Genomic DNA, 24,538 nt, shown 5'->3' on the forward strand with positions numbered 1-24,538 from the left:
CAAATGAGTTAAACGAAATAATGTATTCATAGATACTAATAAAATGATTTTGCACCAGCCTTTAAGAAAATAAATCTCAATGTTAAGTCATTTTTGATAAAATAGTTGTCGCTCTAAAAAATCGAAAAACAATACAAACTTTACTAAACAAAATACGATACTAGTATATTCAAAAATGCATGTTTCCATACTTTTAAAGTGTATCAATGCCAAAGTTTTACGGTCTCAAAAGAAAGCCTTATAGCATATTTGGCTTACAATTTCGACATGGCCAAAGACAGAAAATCAATAATCTCTAACACTCAGGAATTGGTATTTTTGTTATAAATGTTATATCAACATTAACATTTAAATGTCGCGATAGTCCTGTCAGTACTTTTGTATGGTATTTTAGTGATTCACTGTCATTGTAAAAAAAGACACATTTTAATTCGAAACATATAACTATTTTAAAGTTTCATGTACTCAAAAATGATTAAAAGAAATGCATAACAAATAAATACTATATTACGAAGCATACTTGAAAAAAATGAAATAGTTCCTACCGTTTCGACTCTTTGGTCCTGCATTTGAATATTTGCTTCCTGTGATTGCCGATGAAAGAACTTTGAAAGAAGGTAAAACGTTTCCCATCTTGATGATTGATGAAGCAGTATTTTGGATTGAAAGTGGTGTGTATCGATACAAATCCAAATTATATAAAACATAGTTGTTCCCTTACGTCATTATCAGTAATATTTATACAATCTAAAGTTGAACAATGTATATAAAGGTATCTTCACTGTCCTAGAAAGCGGAATATCGTATTGATTAGCTAATGTAATCTAAATTTATACGTCAACTAAGGTAAAAATGTGATGATTAAAATGTCAACCATTTTAACTGCGTTTGAAAGATTAAGTCATGTTCAAGTAAGAAGAATACAAAAATATGAACAGCTCTAAACGTAATGTTTCATACAAAAACACCAGTAGGATAAAAGTAAGGTAAAACTAACTTAATGAAAAATAGAAAATGGATAGTAAATACTTGGAAGACAGAGACTGGTGTCATATCTCCTTTGTCAATCGAGTAATGCTACATATAAAGCAAGAATATAATAATCTACGAATAATTATAAAAAAATGTTCGAATGCTTATTTTTTTCAATCGATTAATACCTAAAAAGCCCATTTGAGATCGACGCTATAGTATACTTAGTATTCCAGTTGAAATGAGGGCAGACAATAGTTCATAAACTCGACAAGTGTTTTAAACTATCGGTTTGTCCTTTTTTGAACATATGACTGTACGATCAAGCAAAAAGATTTAAAATATCAAATTATTAATACTTACTTATCCTAACATGACCTTTAAGTTGCCTATGTTTTTACTTCTCTCCTACTTGCATCTTCCCTTCTTTTTTTGTTCCTTCACTTTTCCTGGTATGCATAACTCTTACTTGCTGTTTTACTCCTTCCTGCCCCCTCTCCACTCCACCTTGCATACAATAACTCTACCTTTCTCCACCCAGCATCACATTCTCTCAACCCTGCCTTTTATTCGCTCAACCTCGTCATTACTCACTCATCCATGACTAAACCCACTCCTCCTCGCTCACTTCATTCCTTTATAACCCCTCTTGTCCAAGCCTGCCTCATATTTATTCATATTTATTCCTGCCTACTCATCACTCCGCCTTGCATACGCTAACTCCTTCTTGCCGCTCTTCACTCACCCTGCATACACTCATTCCCAAATGTCATTCGCTCCATCTATCTCCTCTCTACTTCAACTTACATCACTTCAGTTTTCCAATGTTTCCTCATCTAGCCTCTTATCATGCTCGTTACCAAACAGTGCCTACTTGCTCACCCTTTTCCACTTCACTCCACTCTTCCTTAACGCACTCCTCCTCATCGTTACTCCTTCCTGTATCCACACCACTTAACCCTTTGTACAATCATTCCTCGTTGCTCTCAGTCACTCAACCCTGCCTACACTGTGACACCTCCCTGTCGTATCTTCACTGCATTTTGCCTCCACTGCATTTCTCCATAATTCCTCTGCACTGTTCTCTGCCTCCTCTTTACTCAATCCTGCCTTCATGCACTTATCCTTGCCAGTCGTCACTCCATGTTGCCTACATTCACTCTTCGTTGCATTTTCTTCACTCCATATTGCATACACTCACCACTCCATACTTAGACACACTACACCGTAGCTCCTCTTCACTCTTCCTTTCTTTCTCTTCGCTCCTCCCTGCCCCCTCTTTACTCGTCCCTTCTTCCTGTTTACTGTTCACTGCCTCCTCTTAACTCCTCCCTTCCCCCTCTTTTCTCATCCCGGCCACCTCTGCACTCCTTCCTTCTCCGTTTTACTCCTCTTTGTCCCCACTTCACTCCTGCCTGCCCCCTCTTAACTCCTCTCTGCTCCCTGTTTACTCCTCCCTGCCCCATCTTCACTCCTCCCCGTCTCCTCTTTACTCCTCCCTCCCCCTCCTCACTAATCCCTGCCTCCTCTTCACTGCTTTCTGCCTCCCCGTAACTCCTCCCGTCCCCTTTTCACTCCTTCCTGCCTTCTCTTCACTCTTCTCTGCTTCCTCTGTACTCATTTCTATCTCCTCTTTATTCCTCCCTTTCCCTTCATCACTCCTCTTTCCCCCCTCTTCACTCCTCCTTCCACCTCTCTTCACTCATCACTGTCTCCTCTTCGCTCCTTCCTCCCCTCTTTTCGCTCATCCTACCCCCTCTTTACTCATCCCTGCCTCCTCTTCGCTTCTCCCTTCCCCCTCTTCACTTCTCTCCGCTTTCTCCTCCCTGCCGCCTCTTCACCCCTCCATGCCTTCTCTTTACCCCCCCCCCCCCTTTTTCTCATTTCACTCCCCGTGTCTCCTTTTCGATCCTCCCTGCCTTCTCTTTACTCCTCCCTGCCTCCTCATTTCTCCTCCCTGCCTCCTCTTTACTCATTCCATCCCCTCTGCACTCCCCGCTGCCTCATATTCACCCCTTCCCGTATCCTCTTTACTCTTCCCTGCATAATCTTTCCTCCCCATTCCCCATCTTCATTCTTTCCTGCTTCATTATACTCATATCTGCGGCCTTTTCAACCCTCCCTGCATCACTCATCACTGCCTCCTCTTCACTCCCACTTGTTTCCTCTTTGATCGTTCTTGATCATATTTAAAGGGATCCCACCTTATAAAGAAACCGCTTCATGTCAATATTTTCAAAATACCATTCATTGGACCAGTTGTTTGTTTTCTGCAATAGATATCGTTACACTCATATTTATATGTTTAATACACTACTCATTTTAGCGCTCTTACATTTAATTGCGAACTTCGTATGACTTTCCGAAATCGTTTATATGAATGTGACTCACTATTGCATTTGCTTTACAGGTAACACATACATTATATATAAGAGCCACATTGGCAAAGAGTTAAATGATTAAAGTTGAGTTTAATCTAAACAAATTGATTCGTTATTTTTGAAGAAACCTTGCAGCAAATCGTAAACCTAGTTAAAGGCATGTATGTTACCATGGGTTTTTGTTGACTGGCGATTTTAAATGTTTTTTATTACATTTTGGAAATATTTCATTAATAATGGATACCTTTTGTCTCTGAGGGGCTGTTCAAAATGGAATTAAAACTTGCAATCATTTCCTTGTTATGTAAGACAAATATGGAGCTTTGTGGTGCATATGAAAAAAGCCAGCCATTAACGACACGTAAATAAGTGTTTACCGCCGTTAACGTTTACTCGATTACAAATGTCTATAGCAGAGAAAAAAACGATGTTTTATGAAAGTTTCTTTAGAATTGAGGTACTGCCTTGAACCCGTCAATGAAATACTCCGGCCTCCTTTTTCTATATTTAGAAAGTTAACAGCACAAAGGATTAAATAATAATAAACACTTTTATGATTCACACTGCATCACAAGACAAAAAAGATGGTTAAAATCGTTAAATATCGTTTCGATATGAACATAAGGACGCTCAGACCTTGTACATATTATAAATGGCGACTACCCCGAAATGATAACGTCACCGAATAAACTGAATAAATGAATGAATATGCAGAATTGTTTCAACTACTTATGAAAAAACATCTACAAGTGTATGAACCGCTTCTAGTTTTAATTTAAATTGATATGTAGGAAACATAGGGGAGACATTTAAGTATACACTCCATAATTATTCTGTTGCCGGCTATATTGTAGCTGGGCACCATTGCTGTTATGGGGAGGAAATGGTCTGGTAATATATGCGCGTCGATGGGAATTATTACCCTTTGTATACTTGCTTTGTATCGTAGACTACACTGGCAACGAGTGTGGCGCTTTTCTTTTAACTCATTTTCAACTCAATTTGCTTCAAACTGACATGGATGATCAGGCATCATAAGCAAAAGCTCGAATATACTGTTGTGTCTTTTTAAGACAATTTGTACGGAAAGTATGGCCATTTGCTTCCGGCAACCACCGCTTTCGGCGAATCAACTCTTCAGGAAGTAAACGCTGAAACACCGAGTAGAAAGTGAATGCCGTTGCCGTCACAGTATGCGACAAACTAAACATCGAAATCTCTCTCAATGCTAAGGAATTAAGAGGATGAGAAGCAAATGAAACCAAAAAAGTACGCATAATTGTCAACCAGACAGTCCCTCTTTAAGAAATGTATGTTTAATTATATAGGCGGTGACGTGAAAACGAAGCTGATATGGTATCGCAAAGGTTTTGCTGAATGCGACCGGAGCGTTAAATACATGCGGTGATGAGATAGTGTTAAAAATATCTTGATTTGATTTGGTTGTCTGGTTAGCGCAGTGGTTATATTCTCACCAGCCTGGGCGCATGTGAGTTTGGTTTGTGGTCCCCAAGTCAGACAAGTGGGTTTCCCCCGGGTACTCCGGTGTCCCTCACAACACAAGACCACACTCTTGCGTAACATCGTGCTAACAAGAGTGATTATTATAATGTTGTTTTAACTTGTTTCACAATCGTTGTAAAAAGAAATAAGTTTAAACTAACTATTTATTTTATATCCATTGTTTGTACCGAGTTTAAGTCACGTTTGTGCTATATATATGAACGTTTTGAGACGATACGTCATTTGGTGCTTTCGATCGAAAAGAAGAGATGTAGAAACTGTCCGCAACATCTGAAGTTTAAACGAATCTCCTTCAAAATATATTGTAATTTCTACCGTTTCGATACTGCAGGCCAGCATCGAAATAATTATTACATGTTGCTGACGATAAGCAATTTGATTATTTAAGCAATATTACTCTTATTTTTATATCTTCTGTGTTGCCTTATATGAAACATCATCAAATAATATTATGTATAGAGTAAATGTACACTAAATACAAGTAGAGATGTTATCTCATGACTAATCATGCAACCTACGGTCATATAATTTTTAGGATATGTACATGTTGTCACTGTACCTTATATGTTATCTAATCTATGATACTGAATGTAGTATAATACGTTAACAAATTCCCTTTACGTTGGAAATTTTAAATTGAATTTAAGTTAGAAAAGCCCTGAAAGATGATTATCAAAGAAATATTACAAAAATAATATTATTCGATTTTGAAATGTGCCGAAATCGAGTTTTGGATGATAAATATATATGTTGTGTTATTTCATACAAATGGTACTATATGTTTATTTACAAATGGTGCATTGTTGAATCGACTATATGCTTGACTTGACGATTTTCACTAGTTCGACCCTTGCGAATATCCATCATCTTTTCTTGCCACCAGCTAGTTGAATTTTGGCTTGTGAAATAAGTTTCCGTTTACAATCAAAATGAACAATCGGCGAAATCATATTATGAAGATATTGTGACCAAGATAACAATGTGAAAATAATGAAATATTGTGATAATAATATCAACTTATTTACTCTTAGTGACATGTCGGTGATGATATAAAGATAACCCAATGTTTCATTATTGCCTAACTCAATACATCATGTATGTGTTGCCCTTTGCTGATAGATACAAAGACGAGATATGAAATGTCAACCTAAATATTCGACGAAACAGGCTGTGATCTAAAGGTTATTTGGGTGTATAAAGATGTTAATCTGAATGGGATCGTCAATTCATTTTAAAAATAGAAAAGATACACCTTTGAAATGATAATAACACTTCAACAATACTAAACATCTGATGATCTAATCTACAATGTAGTTTTGATAAATTTAAATTTATTATACCTGATTTCATAAGGTCACTAGCCTTAAGCATGTACTCGCTCGTAAGATAAACACCTTATTGTTAATTAATTACCACACAATTGACGGGGTACAAGTACATTCGAAGTAATAAACAATTGACAATTGACGATATATGCCAAAGTTCGCAAAACAGCGACCAAATTCGGCCAATATGAGTTTTTGCGGTTTAAATGGCTACTATACTGTCATAAGAGGAATGGACCATTTCCCTTGTTTGTTGAAACAAGCTCTTAATGAGAATGCTGTAAAATAATAAAAGGCAACCTTTTTGTGTTCCGTTTTACCGAGTGTTTTGAAAAACATAAAACATATTTTGAATATACTAAGCTGTTAAACACTTTCGCTTCGAAAACCGACACAATGGATGGCGAAGTTGGAAACAATTTTTAATTTTTGGCAAACGATATACTCCAGAAAAGATATGCTTTCTAATACTGTTGTAAACAAACGAATTATTTCATAAATCTGTGCAATATCACTCTAAAGGACGCCTGTTAACAACAGCTAAGTCAAGTCTTGAAAACAGATATATGCACCAATAATTATTAAGGTAGTAGAACTGTTTTTCTAAAATGTTGTAGAATAGATAATAATCAATTAATATTTTTTTTTTTAAATTAGGTATTGGTCTTCGAACTTTGGGCCAATAAGAAATCAACTAATGAATTACATTTTTATACATGTTATAAGCAGAACGGTTATGTACAGACAGACAGAAATGTGTATTGTCATAAACATGTTATTTAACAGTTTCTCGACAAAATATAGAAACATATAATCACACATATTAATATCAATAAATGATATATAACATGTTATTTGCCAAAACATGAATATCTTTTGTTATTTGAGAGTGTATTGTATAGTGATATGCGATATTAAGAGATACTATAACAACATAAGTATGTAGACAAATATTTTGTTAAAGTATGATAATGTTAGTAACTTTCTATGTCTTAATTATTTTGAAATAAAGAAGGCACATAGTAAAATCCAGGTCAAAGAAAGGGATGCCATAGTGTCGACAAAATGATATGTAGCAAGTTTCAGAGACAACGGAATTGCGTTGACTGTTTATTTATAAAAAAAATGTTGTCATGTTCATCTGTAATGCTGACAAAATATTCTAGTAAACATTAGATATAATGACATCTACGTCATTGATGCTACGTCGTTACGCGTTTTATTTATCATGTTCTGATTCCAAATTGCTTGATTTTATCAGGGTAGGAACAGTTAAGGTAGGCCGTCCAGCATTTATACAAATCATCCAACGGGTAAAGTTTGGTACATTTACAAGATGTAAAGTTTGAACTTTTTTCACTGAGATATTTTATATAGGCATTTTGATACAAGATTATGACATTGCTTTATAACCAAAGTATTTTTTTGTTTTGGTATCTCCGTTTTATGTAAATTACTATTACTGTAACACCATTATGGTGTAAATCAAAATAATAAATTCTTCACGCGAAATTATTATTTATAACAGTCAATCAACTTAAATCTACACTCTCACAGATTTACCGTTTTATAACTTTTTTATTTTTGTCTTTGGAAGAGCATTTTTGCGCTAATATCTGCAAACCAATGATATAAGACTGCTGACAAAAGATCAGATCGCAGGTGTTCATATATCCGTTCAAAATCTAATGTATTATTTCTTAAAACGTTACTTACGGTTTGAGAAAAATGCATAAAACATCAATTTTCGGACTAAAATATGAAAATCTGCAATATAATTTTTGTCAGCAGTCTTTTTTAATTGTTTTTTTTTATAGATTCCCGCTAAAATTGGCTCGTTCAAAGACAAGTAATAAAAAAGTTGTCAAAACACTCGGTCAGCTTTAATTTAAATAAAGAAATAATATTGCTGTTATTTTCTGAAATGCACTTACATCATTTCTACCAAAAAGATAAACGGCTGACGTTAAAAGTGAATTGAATGAGATAAATTCATTATGGCCAAGTACGTTTACTCAAGCTGATGTGCACAAGCAAATATTAAACATTTTGAACCATATGACATTTCAAGGGAAATAACTCAATTTTATTCCAACCCGACGTAAACTAATCGTTGTCCAGCTTCATGTTCCTAATACTAGTAATATTGAAACGAATTAAGCAAATAGTATAATTTGCATGTAATATATATTTTTAAATCTAATTATTAACCTTTAAAGCATGAGATATAAAGGAATTTGCATTTACGGGTAGCCTCGAATAGTCAATATTGAATGTTATAAAATCATATTTGAAACAAATGGACTATTAAACATACTGCAAGCAAAAATATATGCATTATGGCTTAAAGTGATAAAACAGTATATGTACATGTATAAATAAGAATTAAAGCGTTAGAGCAATAATTAAGTGTTTTTTTTAATTCACTAAAACCTAAAAGTAATGTTCAAACTATTGTATATGAAATTGACGGTTGCAAAAACAGTGTTATTAGAACATAATAGTACAAGTCGTGTATTTTGTCATGTGATCAAGTCGGGCCAGAAACCTTTACGGACCTCTGATGCAGAACTACAGAAAATGGCTTTATCACATATTTCTTGTATCTTATATAATTATTCTTTTTCTCTGCTAAAATATATTTACGACATGAATGTAGAAACTAGGCGAAGCTTATATTTTCATATAATCCAACAGTCCGTTATGTTATGGCCACGTTATATTTAGTTGTGAGAGTGGAGAAGTGTATGTTGGGTTCGATCACCAAAAAGGGTGCTTTCCTATTACATACCTCTAAAAAAAACGTCTGCACAATCGAGCTAAAACAGTTTAGTTTGAACGATCCATTGTAGAACAGAAGGTTTCCGGCAGACATTTCCCGGTAGAAGGTTCCCGGCAGAACCGGCAGAATGTTGTTCCGGCAGAAGGTTCCTGGCAGAAGGTCCCCGTCAGAAGGTTCCCGGCAAAAGGTTCCGGGCCCGGCAGAAGGTTCCCGGCAGAAGGTTCCCGGCAGATGATTCCCGGCAGAAGGTTCCCGGTAGAAGGTTGTTCCCGGCAGAAAGTTCCCGGTAGAAGGTTCCCGGCAGATGGTTCCAGACAGAAGGTTCCTGGAAGAAGGGTCCCGGCAGAAGGTTCCCGGCAGAAGGTTCCCAGAAGGAACTGACATCGATACATCTGCATCGGTCGTCAACGAAACGTTAACGTTATTGGCATAATTCTTTCAATGGAATTTACAGTTTACAACGTTTAACGGCAGTACACTCGACTACCAAATTACTTCTCAATTGTTTAACTTTTATATTTTAACACATCTAAATGTATATTTGTCAAACAGTACACAAAAATACATCGAAGCCAAAAGGTCAGCAAATATTCATACTCTTTAGAGGCATAAAGAAACGACCCCAATAAAATTGCATGAGAAACACAAACGTACAAATATCACATTAACATATACACACCACACAAAGTCCACCCACGCATCAAAATATTCTTACTAATAGTACATGTAATAACTGCATTGAGAATGTCAGTAGAATAACTTTAAATTAAGTCGAACCCAGTTGTCTCGAGCTCCTAGGGACAAGCAAAAATACTTCGAGCCACCAAAAGTTCGAGCTAAGCGGGAATGTTTACCTTCTTTTAAAGAAATCGGTCCTTTACATACATTTCGAGCATACAAGGAGTTCGAGCCAAGCGAGTTCGAGCCAACGGGGTTCGATTGTAATTTAAACACTGCTTAATTGTTGAAGTTAAAAAAAAATGAGAATACATGTATACATTATCAAAAGGTTGATTAAATGTCAAATATGTTTTTAGAAGGTAATAAAAGTCATGCGACAACGCGTGTAAATATCGATATTTCAAAAGGGAAACAATATGTTATACATTTAAAAACCGGCAAACTTGTAAATACTCAAGAGTTCAGGTGAAAGGGTCTTGCGTGAAAAGTCTCAAAACGTTACTTCGACATATAAACAGCAAATCATTTTTTCAAGATTCCATGATGGTTATATGGTTATTTTGATTTTACGCGTTATATAATACCAAACCGCTCAATCTAACAACTATTCGATCGAACCCGAATCACTCGATATATATTTTGTCCAAGAGGTTGATTGAGATTTGTTAACAATAGGCTTACGTGTATTCAAGATCTATTTACACCAAACAATTAGAAGAAGATACCATCTTGTAAGTAAGTGCCGCTCAGAACATGCACTACCGCTCTTTGCCATATGACTAACGATCAACCAATGTCAAGTAATTTAGCGTAGAAACCATTACTATTCAAGCGCAATTTAAAGACATATTTAACTTTATCAGTCTGTTTACATATCCGTTAAATAACAATTTCCTTAATATCCATATATATATATATGTATATGTTAAAGCATTTAGTATTGAGAGGAGTGTGTAATTGTTGTTGTTAAATCATAAAGCCTTTATATCATTGTGTCATTTCTGTTGATAAGTCATTAAGCTTTGAGAGCTTTGTGTTATTGTTGTATAAATCATTTAGCTTTGAAAACTTTGTGTGATTGTTGTTGTGGAAGCATTAAGTCTTCTGTGTTATACTCGTTGTTAAATCAATATTTACACCCCAACTTTCATTCCTTAAATGAACTGCCTTTCGGCAATTGCGTTTATCAATCGATGAACGCAACATCTTCGCATTTGTTCGGATCTCAATTCAGCGCATAACAATATACATGTAAAGCATTGATCTTGTTATTGTTTGTATTGTGTCAGCAGGTCCCGTAAAATATAAATCAACATTTTAGAAAGTAATAATTTATTATATTTTTACTGTATTGTTGCCATAAGTGTTTCAAAATTTTACGTTCAAGTGGGTGATCTTTTCCCGCGTTATTGTGACGTCATTTAAAAAAATGTTTCCGGTTGCAGTCGGGTCGTTCTATTTACAGAATGGGTAAGAAGGATTACTGAAAGGTTTCCTTAAATGAAATGAAGTATGCTTTTAACAGTTCTTGAAAGAAATAATGAACTATTGGTGTAAATATAAGGAATGAATTGCGAGGTTGATGTCATTATCGTGGATATGAACGCAATCGGGATGGTAAAGGTACGCGGGGAGTCCTTCCGACTCCACACACTTTGAACAGCCCAATTGCGTTCATACCCCGTTAATTACATCAACCCTGCAATTCATTCCTTAATTAAGCCTTTAAATAAAAAGCACTGTGTAATTGTTGTTTAAAACTCATTAAACCATGAGAACATTGTGTTATTTATGTTGTTAAATTATTAAGCATTGAGAACAGTATGATTTTGTGTTTTATATCATTAACGCTTTGAAAACATTGTGTTATTGTCGTTTTTAAACCTTCAAAGTATTGTTGACATTAGTTTGCTTTACGTGTATCTTAAATTTGGAGAGAACTTGTTTGTAACTTTTTAATGCTTACCCAAAATTGCCTAATTGAATCCGAATATTATGTTATTTACTTAAACCTGTTTTAATTGGTAGCAAATGCTAAGAATCGTTCATCATGAAATTTAAAACAAACGAAAATCAAAATTGAACAACACTTAATTTTCAGCTTTTTAACAAGTCGCAAAACTTGTCGAGAGTATAATGCTCTGTTAAGATGTTCACAGCAGGGCACTACTAAAAGTTCGCAATTCTGTTTTTTTTTTGTCTCAGTAATCTTTACATCCAGTATACAATGCAATTGGAGAACAAAATGGCTGTTAGGGCAACACTACTCCAGGTAGATAATGTCGAGCCGGCTCCATTGCAAAGATCGGAATTGCACAAGCATACTTTGCCTTGGTAGCCAAGCGCGGAAGCCTGTTTGCAGTTATCTCCGTTATATACGAAGCCGCTTGTGAGGCAATCTCTCACGACATATGCAAGTAGAAATAGTTATATATACGCTGCCAAAGAGTCTGACTGTGTTTGGAAATGGATGTTACTAAATGATCGTCGTAGCATTAAATACAAGTCATATTGATGCCACAATACAAGTATAGAAATATGTTGTGTCATACGTAATGAATATCATTTATTTCAGACAGTAATTGCTGGTGGTATTATCTTAGTTTGAGTAGACCCAGCCCTTGAGACACTCCTTCCGGTTTCGGCTCCAGGATAGGAAAAGGGACGTCAGAAATACAGGCAGAATACAGGTTTAAACAGAGGCAGCCGATTGTATAAACCTTGATGACTATTTGGTTTGGAAAAGTTGGGATATAAATTGATTGGTCAATAATTTTCTTTTTCTTACTATGAACCAATCGAAAGGTGTCTTTTTGAGGTTGTAATCATCTTATAAGGACCGAAAAGATATATATAGCCCAAGAACGTTGAAGTACAAATGTGTATTGTCGCTAATATTGCATGTTCTATATTATAAGCCGTTACCTTGTGGCAATTCGTCCGGAAAAGGGCGATGGAGAAGAATATTTTATGTCAAGGATTATTTTTGGTATAATACTGATGTTTAATGGAGACTTCAACGAAAAACCAACAACATTTTCAAATGTTCTAAACGTACTAATGATGCTTAATGGTACTTCCTATGAATATACTATACATAGTTAATACTGTGAATTGTTAAGTTGTTTTATGTCTTCTAAGCTTGTATTTTTATTAATGAAATGGTACGCTAAAATATGTTTCTCTAAATGGTACTCTGAATATTGATTACCAATATAAATCGAATGCTTTCATCTGTTATCTATATAATTATATTTACATAAAGAGGCACAGTTACTGAAATAGCATTTCATTTATGGCAAATCATTGTATTTGCAAAGTGTAAAGTAACACACCTGCAAAAACAGCATCATGCAGTAAAAACTGATCAAACAGTATAATTTGGCATGTGAATTGGGTTTGTAATAAAACTAGGATTCCAAAGTAAAATGTATTGGACAATATATATACTAAGTCCATTTATTAGGCTGGAAAGCATTCGAACGCATTTTATTTAATACTTGTCTGGGTATTTATTCAACCTTATCAAATCTCACTAGAACATTGAACAAAGTACAAACACACATATAAAACAATATGCAGTATTTCAAATATAAAGGTAAGAGACATACATATTGCTTATATTCTCTTTAAAATGCATGACATATCAAGAAAAACGGATCTTTCTAATGTACTCAGTTTGTTGCACATCGTTGAAATAATAAAATACAATAAACTTTTGTCCACCTTTGTCGTCGTCGATGCGTTAACGGTAATAATATTTCTTCTTCTTTGTGTTTACATTTTGCCACGTAAGGCCAGATAACTCTTACAGTACATTTAACTTCCTTGTTAACTAACGTACAAAATGAAAACCGTCTGAATTGATATGACATTTATTTAAAATTAAATTATTAAATTTTTTCAAACTTAACTAAATCAAACCAACAGAAAAAGTGCAAAAGTCACTAAACACAATGTTAACACTGCTTAGAGAGATACAAACATGCAAAAATCGCACATCTAGCCAACGCACCACATTAGATTTACTGATAATTGATTGGACTACCGCCCTGGGAATGTCAGTGAGACATTAGCTCACTGGAATAACAGTCCACTGGGAGTTTTAACCATAACCTCACATATGTCTACATAGTATATAGGTTAAGCACAGTTGTAATCAAAGTCCATAGCTCATAAACACACGATTTATCATGAGACAAGTAACACTTTACCCTAGCTTACTTATGAGCTACTTAACTTACAATAAAGTTAACATAAAGAGTCACTGGTATGACATAAAATATCCTTATATTCTGCAAAATGGCCGATGGCTATGGTGATTATATGGCAAATGGTCATAAAACATCACGGTTGACAACACTCATAGTTAAAGAAAATGCATCTGTTTCTGAGACACAAACGGCTTATACAACGTTTGAATTATAGTTGAATCAAGTGCAGGTTGGATAAAAATATACTGTCATTAAATGTGTTTTTCTGTAAAAATATTAAATAAATACCAATAATAATACTCTCAGACAAGCTTGCACACATAATCATGGAAAACAATCAAAGTATATCCTCTAAAGAGCATTTATTATAATAAAATTTATGCAACCAAACAAGAATCGCACATGAAAATATTTCATGAAAAAAAGAGAAAAAAATAATGAGACAAGTAAAAAATATCAATTCAATAAAAAATGTCAAAAGAAGATATACTCGGCAAAAGAAAAAGTCATGCGACAATGCGTTTTATTTGATACGGGTAGTGTCTGTCAACAAAGCCACAACTAGTACATTACTACAAAATATCAGCTGCAAAGCGACTTTTCACGATTTTATCATTTTGTAAGACTATTTGGAGATCAAATTTCAGTTGAACATACAGAGAAACCCCGTTGACTCGATATCGCAGGGACCGGCCAAAATACTTTGAGCCTCGCGAATATCGAACAAAGCGGGAGCTCTTACAAAGAGTTAATACAAATCGATCCTTTAACATAATTCCAAGGCAACGAGGAAATCGAGCCAACCGATATCGAGCCGACACGTTTTGACGTATTTAACCGAAACGCGCCAGCTCTAACAAATCGACGAACTTTTTCACTTTTCCATGTTAACCCCTTTTTGCTTTAGACATAACGATAATTATGGCATTTACTTGAAACTCTTTTTAATTTGGAGCAGACTAATCGCTAAAAACCTCTTTTGATGCGACATAAACCTAGAAAAATATAAGATCTCAGGTCACAATCCTTTCCTGGCCGAGTATATGTTTTGTTATAATTTTCACAGCAGAACAATATTAAAATTTCGCAAATCTGTTTTCCTTCACGCTTAGATTTACGTCCAGTAAACAATGAGATTGGTGAAGAAAATGGCTGTTATGGCAATACTACTCCAGGTAGCTGATGTCAAGCCTGCTGCATTGCAAAGGTTGGCGTTACACATGCAGAGTTCCCCGGAGTAACCGAAGGCGGAAGCCTGTTCGCAAGTATCACCGCCATATACGAAGCTGGTTGGTAGGCAATCCCTAACTATTTCTGCAAGTACAAAAAGTTAAAATGTCAGACTATGTTTGGAAACGGATGTTACTAAATGATCTTCATAGCACATACTGATGCCACAATAAAAAGTAAATATAGAAATTTATTGTGTCATACGTAAGGGTTATATTTCAGTCAGTTATTGTTTGTGGTATTCTCCTAGTTTGAGTCTCAACCCAGCCCTTGAGAAATTTAAGTAAGCACTTATGAATGTTTTTTTTTTTCTGGTTCCAGCTTCGGGATGGGAAATGGGACGTCGGGAATACAGACAGAATACAGGTTCAAACAGCAGCAGCCGATTGTATAAACCTTGGTCAATAGTTGTTTAATTCTTACTATGAACAAATTGAAGAGTTTCTATAATAAAGCTAGCCAAAAGATTACCTGCCTGCAACATCTCATAATTTATACAGGTCGTTGAAATCTCAGTCAAAACTCATTGGATGTGTAATGTGGCTAATGCTAATGCTAATATGGCATACACTATAGTATACAGAACCACGACGTTGAAGCTTTCCGTGTGGAAAAAAAAACGTTGGAAAAGGTTATTTTAAGTCAATTAATAAATTTTGCTATACAAATGATGATTGTTATGGACATTTCAATGATTCGGTTTTCTAGTTCTGAAGAATTACTGCCTGATCTTGGTATTAAAAGTATGCCTGGAACCACGGGTGGTGGTTGGCTGGTATTTAAATGAATTGTTGAATTTAAATATTGAGAAGGTTTTTACTTGTCTATTTATCTTTATAACATACAAAACTGACATTTTATGCTATGATCGTAACGGTACCGCCTTTGTACAGTCACCAGCCTCCTTTGGCTAGAAGTAGGAAGTTGAAGACACCACATATTTAATAAAAGCCTACGAGACGCTTAACGTGTTACACCCAACGTCACAAGACGAAAGACCCAGATGACGTAACTGGTAAAATATCCTTATTGAAACATGCTGGGTGACCCCAAGTAGGTCAATTATATTTAAAAAATAAAACTATCATGGGACATACATACCGCCCCCAATTAAAAAGTGTTCATCGTTGATTTTTAGTTTCGAGCAAACGCCGATGCAACCCGAGGTATTTACTCTTTTCGAGCTGAATGGGTCCCTACAGTTCGGCGTGGTTATCGAATTGCATTGGTAACAGGTCAAGGACAGAACCTCTGACACTGAAAATAAATAATACACAATTAGTCACAATTTGATGTGCATAGTTTTGTTTCATGTAAAATTATTTTACGGTATGCTTTCAGGTAAGCCATTGTTTTATGGTGAGGATATATTGCTATAAAAAAGCGAAACTTTATATATAAAAAGAACTAGCAAATCTGTTAACGTAAAGAGGGTATCTACCTATTATTTCGCAGATAGGCCATCTTGCATAAATTGTTTTTTAACATCAAGCGTGTATTTACAAAATGTAAGGTGAATACGCTCGAACCCTTTTGAATTTGAAGATCCCCATGTTGCTGACCCATGACTCAACGTGGCCCCGACGAAAGCGTCAAACAATGGACATAGAACGCTAGGCTTAAAGTTGTTATGCTTTGTTATTTATAATTTCATAAAGAACCTTCAGACCTTTCTCTTCTATAGATTCTTGGTTTAGAACAAAATATCCGCCGGTTTAGATAAAATATTTTCCAAGGTAATTAAAATCATCAACAGTTTCAAGATATGCATTGTCATATGTTCATTTTTCATTTTCACATAAAATGCCCTTTTTCCAAAATACCAGTATCTTCATCATTTCTATGTTATCTTCTAGTCCCCATTACAAACAACAAACATGCAACAAATGTAAGCTATTTTGTTATTCATCAACAGTTTTGCCTTAAACCACAATGTCGTCCGCCAATGTCATCAGTATAACAGTAATATCATCTAAGGTAAGTCCGCTTACAGGCATATCTAGTAAAGATAGCTCAACATCATCGACGAAAAGGGCAAATAAAATCGGGGACATTACTTCCCCTTGTTTAAGGCCGACAGCACAATCAAAGTAATCAGAAAACGAGCTTCATTTTAACACATGATTTCCCATGGCAGACATTTTCTTAACAATTCTAAGCATTTTCCAACCTACTCCTGCTTTATAAAGCTATCTCAATAAAAGAGCAGTACAATAGTTTCTTATCATGTTACAGTTTTTGCACAATTGCATTTAATATAATTATAACATCTGAATTAGACCGACCCTCTACGAAACACAAAATTGAGAATCGCTTAGTATGTTCTTATTTTCTATCAAGTCAGTCACTCTTTTATTTAATTTTCCGGTAGAAATCTTTGCAAAACAACTTACTAATGTAATTCTACAGCAATTACTTGGTTATTCGGATCGTTCTTTTTGAATACAGGAACAATCATGTCTTTCAACCACCCCAATATAAATTGTTCAGAGTTAAGAATATCATTAAATAAATCAACTAAATGAGACGACATAATATTATCTGCCTCGATAAAATACTCATTAAACAATTGGTCATTACCAAAAGCTTTACCCCTCTGGTGTGATTTAACTACCTTTTTATTTCTTCAGAAGTAGTAGGATTATCTCGTTCCTCGAACCTACAATTGCTAAAACAGCCTGCTTCATGGTTTTTAGCTGAAGTTATATAATTTTGCAATGATGAAGAATAATTGTAGAAATCATTCATAAAAAAAATTGCTATTTGCACAAGGTATGTTATGTTAAAATAGTTTCAAAAATCTGGTGGCTTAGAATGCCTCAACCTTTCAATTTCCTTTATTTTACTGTTTTCGTAGACTCTTCGTATACGTTTGACTACACGCTTGTAGGCTATTTCATGTCAAATTATATTTGATCTGTTATTAACATTCTTATTACAATTAAAGACATATAAGGCATTTTTGCCCAACAATTTGGCCTCACGGCACGCTTGGTCGAACCAAACGTTTTAAAATGCAGCGCCCCTTTTTAAACATATAAAATCATGAACACTATGTTCAATACTTTCGGCACTATATAAATCAAATCTTTGTAACACGTTATTAAAGTCAGTCAGCTTGCCAAATAACCAACAGCGATTATTTTTTTGTAAATGCGTCACCCCACTGTACTCTTATACGCGCTCAGATGAAGGCTCAACAAAACATACAACACTATTGTTTTGGATAACAAATGACAGTGAGCAATGATCACACCACTCACTAAACACATCGACATTAAATGTGTCAATACACGTAAAAGTTCCATCGTTCTGTTAGAGACTATATATAACGATAGAGCCCAAGTGACTCATGAACGAGAATGTCGAAGTATTTTGACCTATTCTACTGTTGGCTATTCACAAAGAACATGATTTACAAACGTCAATCAATTTTTAATCGTACTCATTATAAACCTTGTCATCAGTTAATCTAGACGATGTCAAATCAGGTATATAGTATTCATGGTCTATAAAAATAACAAAATTATCGCACACTATATAATAATGTCTATTTCCTATTCGGGGATTCATATTACCTGTTATTAAAACTTTTTCCTGAGACTAAAAATTATCAATATCTTGCTAATGAATATGAAAATGATCGACACTGACAATATTTAAAGCAGGAAAATGTTATAAAGGTTGAAAAGTCCTGCTTCATTAGCATTTATTTTAACCCTGTATACACGTTGGTAAGTATCCGATTTCAATATCATTTAATTCTACCCTGTATAAATGCTGATAAGTATCCGCTAGCATTATTATTTAATTCTACCCTGTATAAATATTGATCAATATCCGCTTGCAATGTAATTTTATTCTACCCTGTATATGTTGATAAGTATCCGCGTGTAATATCATTTATTTTCTACCCTGTTTAAATATTGATAAGTATCCGATTGCATTATCATTTAATTATACCCTGTATAAATTTCGATAAGTAACCGCTGGATTTCCTTTAATTCCTCACTGTAAAAATGTTGATAAGTATCCGCTTGCAATATCATTTAATTCTACCCTGTTTAAATGTTGATAAGTATCCGATTGCATTATCATTTAATCCTACAATGTATAAATGTTGATAAGTATCCGATTGCATTATCATTTCATTCTAACCTGTATAAATGTCGATAAGTATCCGCTCGCAATGTCCTTTAATTCTACCCTGTATAAATGTTGATGAGTATCCGCTTGCAATATCATTTAATTCTACCCTGTCTAAATGTCGATAAATATCCGCTGGCAATGTCCTTTAATTCTACCCTGTATAAATGTTGATAAGTATCCGATTGCATTATCATTTAATTCTACCCTGTATAAATGTTGATAAGTATCCGATGGCAATATCATTTAATTCCTCCCTGTATAAATGTTGATAAGTATCCGATTGCATTATCATTTAATTCTACACTGTATAAATGTTGATAAGTATCCGCTTTCAATATCATTTAATTCTACAATGTATAAATGTTGATAAGTATCCGATTGCATTATCATTTAATTCTACCCTGTATACATGTCGATAAGTATCCGCTGGCAATGTCCTTTAATTCTACCCTGTATAAGTGTTGATAAGTATCCGATAGCATTATCATTTAATTTCACCCTGTATAAATGTTGATAAGTATCCGATGGCAATATCATTTAATTCTACCCTGTATAAATATGGATAAGTATCCGATTGCATTATCATTTAATTCTACCCTGTATAAATGTTGATAAGTATCCGCTGGCAATTTCCTTTAATTCCTCCCTGTATAAATTTTGATAAGTATCCGATTGCATTATCACTTAATTCTACCCTGTTTAAATATTGATAATTATCCGATTGCATCATCATTTAATTCTACCCTGTATAAATGTTGATAAGTATCCGATTGCATTATCATTTAATTCTACCCTGTATAAATGTTGATAAGTATCCGATTGCATTACCATTTAATTCTACTCTGTATAAATGTTGATGAGTATCCGAATGCATTATCATTTCATTCTAACCTGTATAAATGTGGATAAGTATCCGCTGGCAATGTCCTTTAATTCTACCCTGTATAAATGTTGATAAGTATCCGCTTGCAATATCATTTAATTCTACCCTGTTTAAATGTTGATAATTATCCGATTGCATTATCATTTAATTGTACCCTGTATATATGTCGATAAATATCCGCTGGCAATGTCCTTTAATTCTACCCTGTATAAATGTTGATAAGTATCCGATTGCATTATCATTTAATTCTACCCTGTATAAATGTTGATAAGTATCCGATGGTAATATCATTTAATTCCTCCCTGTATAAATGTTGATAAGTATCCGATTGCATTATCATTTAATTCTACACTGTATAAATGTTGATAAGTATCCGCTTTTAATATCATTTAATTCTACAATGTATAAATGTTGATAAGTATCCGATTGCATTATCATTTAATTCTACCCTGTATACATGTCGATAAGTATCCGCTGGCAATGTCCTTTAATTCTACCCTGTATAAGTGTTGATAAGTATCCGATAGCATTATCATTTAATTTCACCCTGTATAAATGTTGATAAGTATCCGATGGCAATATCATTTAATTCTACCCTGTATAAATATGGATAAGTATCCGATTGCATTATCATTTAATTCTACCCTGTATAAATGTTGATAAGTATCCGCTGGCAATTTCCTTTAATTCCTCCCTGTATAAATTTTGATAAGTATCCGACTGCATTATCACTTATTTCTACCCTGTTTAAATATTGATAATTATCCGATTGCATTATCATTTAATTCTACCCTGTATAAATGTTGATAAGTATCCGATTGCATTATCATTTAATTCTACCCTGTATAAGTGTTGATAAGTATCCGATTGCATTACCATTTCATTCTAACCTGTATAAATGTGGATAAGTATCCGCTGGCAATGTCCTTTAATTCTTCCCTGTATAAATGTTGATAAGTATCCGCTTGCAATATCATTTAATTCTACCCTGTTTAAATGTTGATAATTATCCGATTGCATTATCATTTAATTGTACCCTGTATATATGTCGATAAATATCCGCTGGCAATGTCCTTTAATTCTACCCTGTATAAATGTTGATAAGTATCCGATGGCAACATCATTTAATTCCTCCCTGTATAAATGTTGATAAGTATCCGATTGCATTATCATTTAATTCTACACTGTATAAATGTTGATAAGTATCCGCTTGCAATATCATTTAATTCTACAATGTATAAATGTTGATAAGTATCCGCTTGCATTATCATTTAATTCTACCCTGTATACATGTCGATAAGTATCCGCTTGCAATGTCCTTTAAATCTACCCAGTATAAGTGTTGATAAGTATCCGATAGCATTATCATTTAATTTCACCCTGTATAAATGTTGATAAGTATCCGATGGCAATATCATTTAATTCTACCCTGTATAAATGTTGATAAGTATCCGCGTTCGTTATCATTTATATTTTTCCTGTATAAAAGTTGTCGATAGATATCTGCATTCATTATCATTTTTTCTCTACCCTATATAACAATTGATCAGTACCTGCCTTAATGAACATAGCAAAAGTCTGTTTAATTAAAGAAGTTAATGCGTTATATCATTTAGAAAACAGTCAAATATATTTCGACTGAACTCTCTGTTTTAAAGCTGCAATCTCACAAATTAAATGTTATGAAAACTTCATTTTCTATTATTTTTTTTGGGCTTGGAACGAGACAAGTTATGCGAAAATGCATGGGAACCTGTGATTTAAGTCTGCTGACAAAAATCAGATAGCAGTTTTGTATATTTATGTTCAAAATATTGATGTTTATTTTTTTTTCATTTCTCTTAAACCGTTAGTAACGCATTAAGCCATAACATATAACATCTGCGATCTGATCTTGTATCAGCAGTCTTATATCACTGGTTAACTGATATTTACCCAAAAAATGGCACATTCCAAGACAAAAAAAAGTTGTCAAATCGGTAAATATGTGAGAGTGCAGCTTTAAATTGTTTACCTTCTTCATTGTCAACATTAAACATCTGCGCGTATACAGTTTCGAAAAATACTTCTTAATATATTTTTTTGTTAAACGTCTTGATAAAATCCTAAACTAAGCACGCCTTTGCATTTCAGTACAAATAACACCATTTTAAAAGGTTTTATTCATGCAGAAACTAAAATGTATGTTTCAGTCGGCTTCCAAATGACTTCTTACCGTGAAAACCGAAAGTTCAAATACGAAACTTTAATTTCTGGTGCTCACACGATGTAATATATTTGATAATTCACTGAAAACAGCATCAGTTATTATATATTACTACAGCGTTTTAATCGCTGTCCTCACATACGTTTTAAGATAAAATAAAAAAAAATATTTAAGTAAACATGGATAGAAACAAATACTAAAAGCGTACTAATTACCTGTGCAAGTTGTGAAAAACAAACAAACTAAGTATTTAAAATCCATGTCTTTATTCGTCAAAAATAAACTTTAAACTTAATTAAAACTTCTATAAAACGGGCAATCAAAACCGATATCTATTTTCAACAAAGCGCGTATTCATTCCATGCATGAGTATTTGAGTCTTTACAAATGAACAGCTTGATGAGTTCAATGATAAAAACAATATGATTTGTAATATTGTTCTGATTAATAATTCAAATGAGTTAAACATAATAACGCATTGAAATTTCTATTTTAGTCCCTTTCAGATGTTTTATGGATAACGCCCCTTATTCTAGTCCCTTTTGATGTTTATTGGATACCGGCTTTTATTCTAGTCTCTTTGAGAGGTTTAATGGATATCCCCTCTTATTCTAGTCCTTTTGAGATGTCTTATGGATATCGGGCCTTTTTTAGCCCCTTTGAGGTGTTTTATGGATACCGGCCCCTATTCTTGTGACTTTGAGATGTTTTATGGATATCGCCCCTTATTCTAGTCCCTTTAAGATTTTTTATGGATATTGCTTTTATTCTAGTCCCTTTGATATGTTTTATGGATATCGCCCCTTATTCTAGTCCCTTTGAGATGTTTCATGGATAACGGCCCATGTTCTAGTACCTTTGCGATGTTTAATGGAAATCGCCCCTTATTCTAGTCCCTGAGAGATGTTTTATGGATATCGTCCCTTATTCTAGTCCCTTTGAGATGTTTTTATGGATAACGGCCCATGTTCTAGTACCTTTGCGATGTTTAATGGACATCGCCCCTTATTCTAGTCCCTGAGAGATGTTTTATGGATATCGCCCCTTATTCTAGTCCCTTTGAGATGTTTCATGGATAACGGCCCATGTTCTAGTACCTTTGCGATGTTTAATGGACATCGCCCCTTATTCTAGTCCCTGAGAGATGTTTTATGGATATCGCCCCTTATTCTAGTCCCTGAGAGATGTTTTATTGATATCGCCCCTTATTCTAGTCGCTTTGAGATGTTTAATGGATAGCGGCCCTTATTCTACTCCCTTTTAAATGTTTAATGGATATCGCTCCTAATTCTAGTCACTTTGAGATGTTTAATGGATAGCGGCCCTTATTCTACTCCCTTTTAAATGTTTAATGGATATCGCCCCTTATTCTCGTCCCTGTGAGATGTGTTATGGACATCGCCATTTATGGTAGTCCCTTTGAGATGTTTTATGGATATCGCCCCTTATTCTCGTCCCTGTGAGATGTGTTATGGACATCGCCATTTATTGTAGTCCCTTTGAGATGTTTTATGGATATCGCCCCTTATTCTTGTCCCTTTGAGATGTGTTATGGAAATCGCCCCATTTCTAGTCCATTTAAGCTGTTTAATGGAAATCACCCCTTATTCTAGTCCCTTTAAGGTGTTTTACGGATATCACCTCTTATTCTAGTCCCTTTGAGATGTTTAATGGATACCGGCCCTTATTCTAGTCCCTTTGAGATGTTTAATGGGTACCGGCCCTTATTCAAGTCCCTTTGAGATGTTTAATGGATACCGGCTCTTATTCTAGTCCCTTTGAGATGTTTAATGGATACCGGCTCTTATTCAAGTCCCTTTGAGATGTTTAATGGATACCGGCCCTTATTCTAGTCCCTTTGAGATGTTTAATGGGTACCGGCCCTTATTCAAGTCCATTTGAGATGTTTAATGGATACCGGCCCTTATTCAAGTCCCTTTGAGATGTTTAATGGATACCGGCCCTTATTCAAGTCCCTTTGAGATGTTTAATGGATACCGGCCCTTATTCAAGTCCCTTTGAGATGTTTAATGGATACCGGCCCTTATTCAAGTCCCTTTTAAATGTTTAATTGATACCGGCCCTTATTCTAGTCCCTTTTAGATGTTTAATGGGTACCGGCCCTTATTCAAGTCCCTTTGAGATGTTTAATGGATACCGGCCCTTATTCAAGTCCCTTTGAGATGTTTAA

At 34.6% G+C, this 24,538-nt stretch overlaps 1 long non-coding RNA gene across 1 annotated transcript; it reads right to left on the bottom strand.

Moving 5' to 3' along the window:
• Positions 1-13,158: 13,158 nt before the first annotated feature.
• Positions 13,159-22,672, bottom strand: LOC128222494 (uncharacterized). The gene is made up of 3 exons (XR_008259157.1): positions 22,563-22,672; positions 16,211-16,366; positions 13,159-15,193 (listed from the first exon to the last, which is right to left on the bottom strand). It is a non-coding gene; the product is annotated as an uncharacterized LOC128222494 (long non-coding RNA).
• Between the last annotated feature and the right edge of the window lie 1,866 nt (positions 22,673-24,538).

This window comes from Mya arenaria, chromosome 16, assembly GCF_026914265.1.
Source record: "Mya arenaria isolate MELC-2E11 chromosome 16, ASM2691426v1".
NCBI classification, from domain to species: Eukaryota; Metazoa; Mollusca; class Bivalvia; order Myida; family Myidae; genus Mya; species Mya arenaria.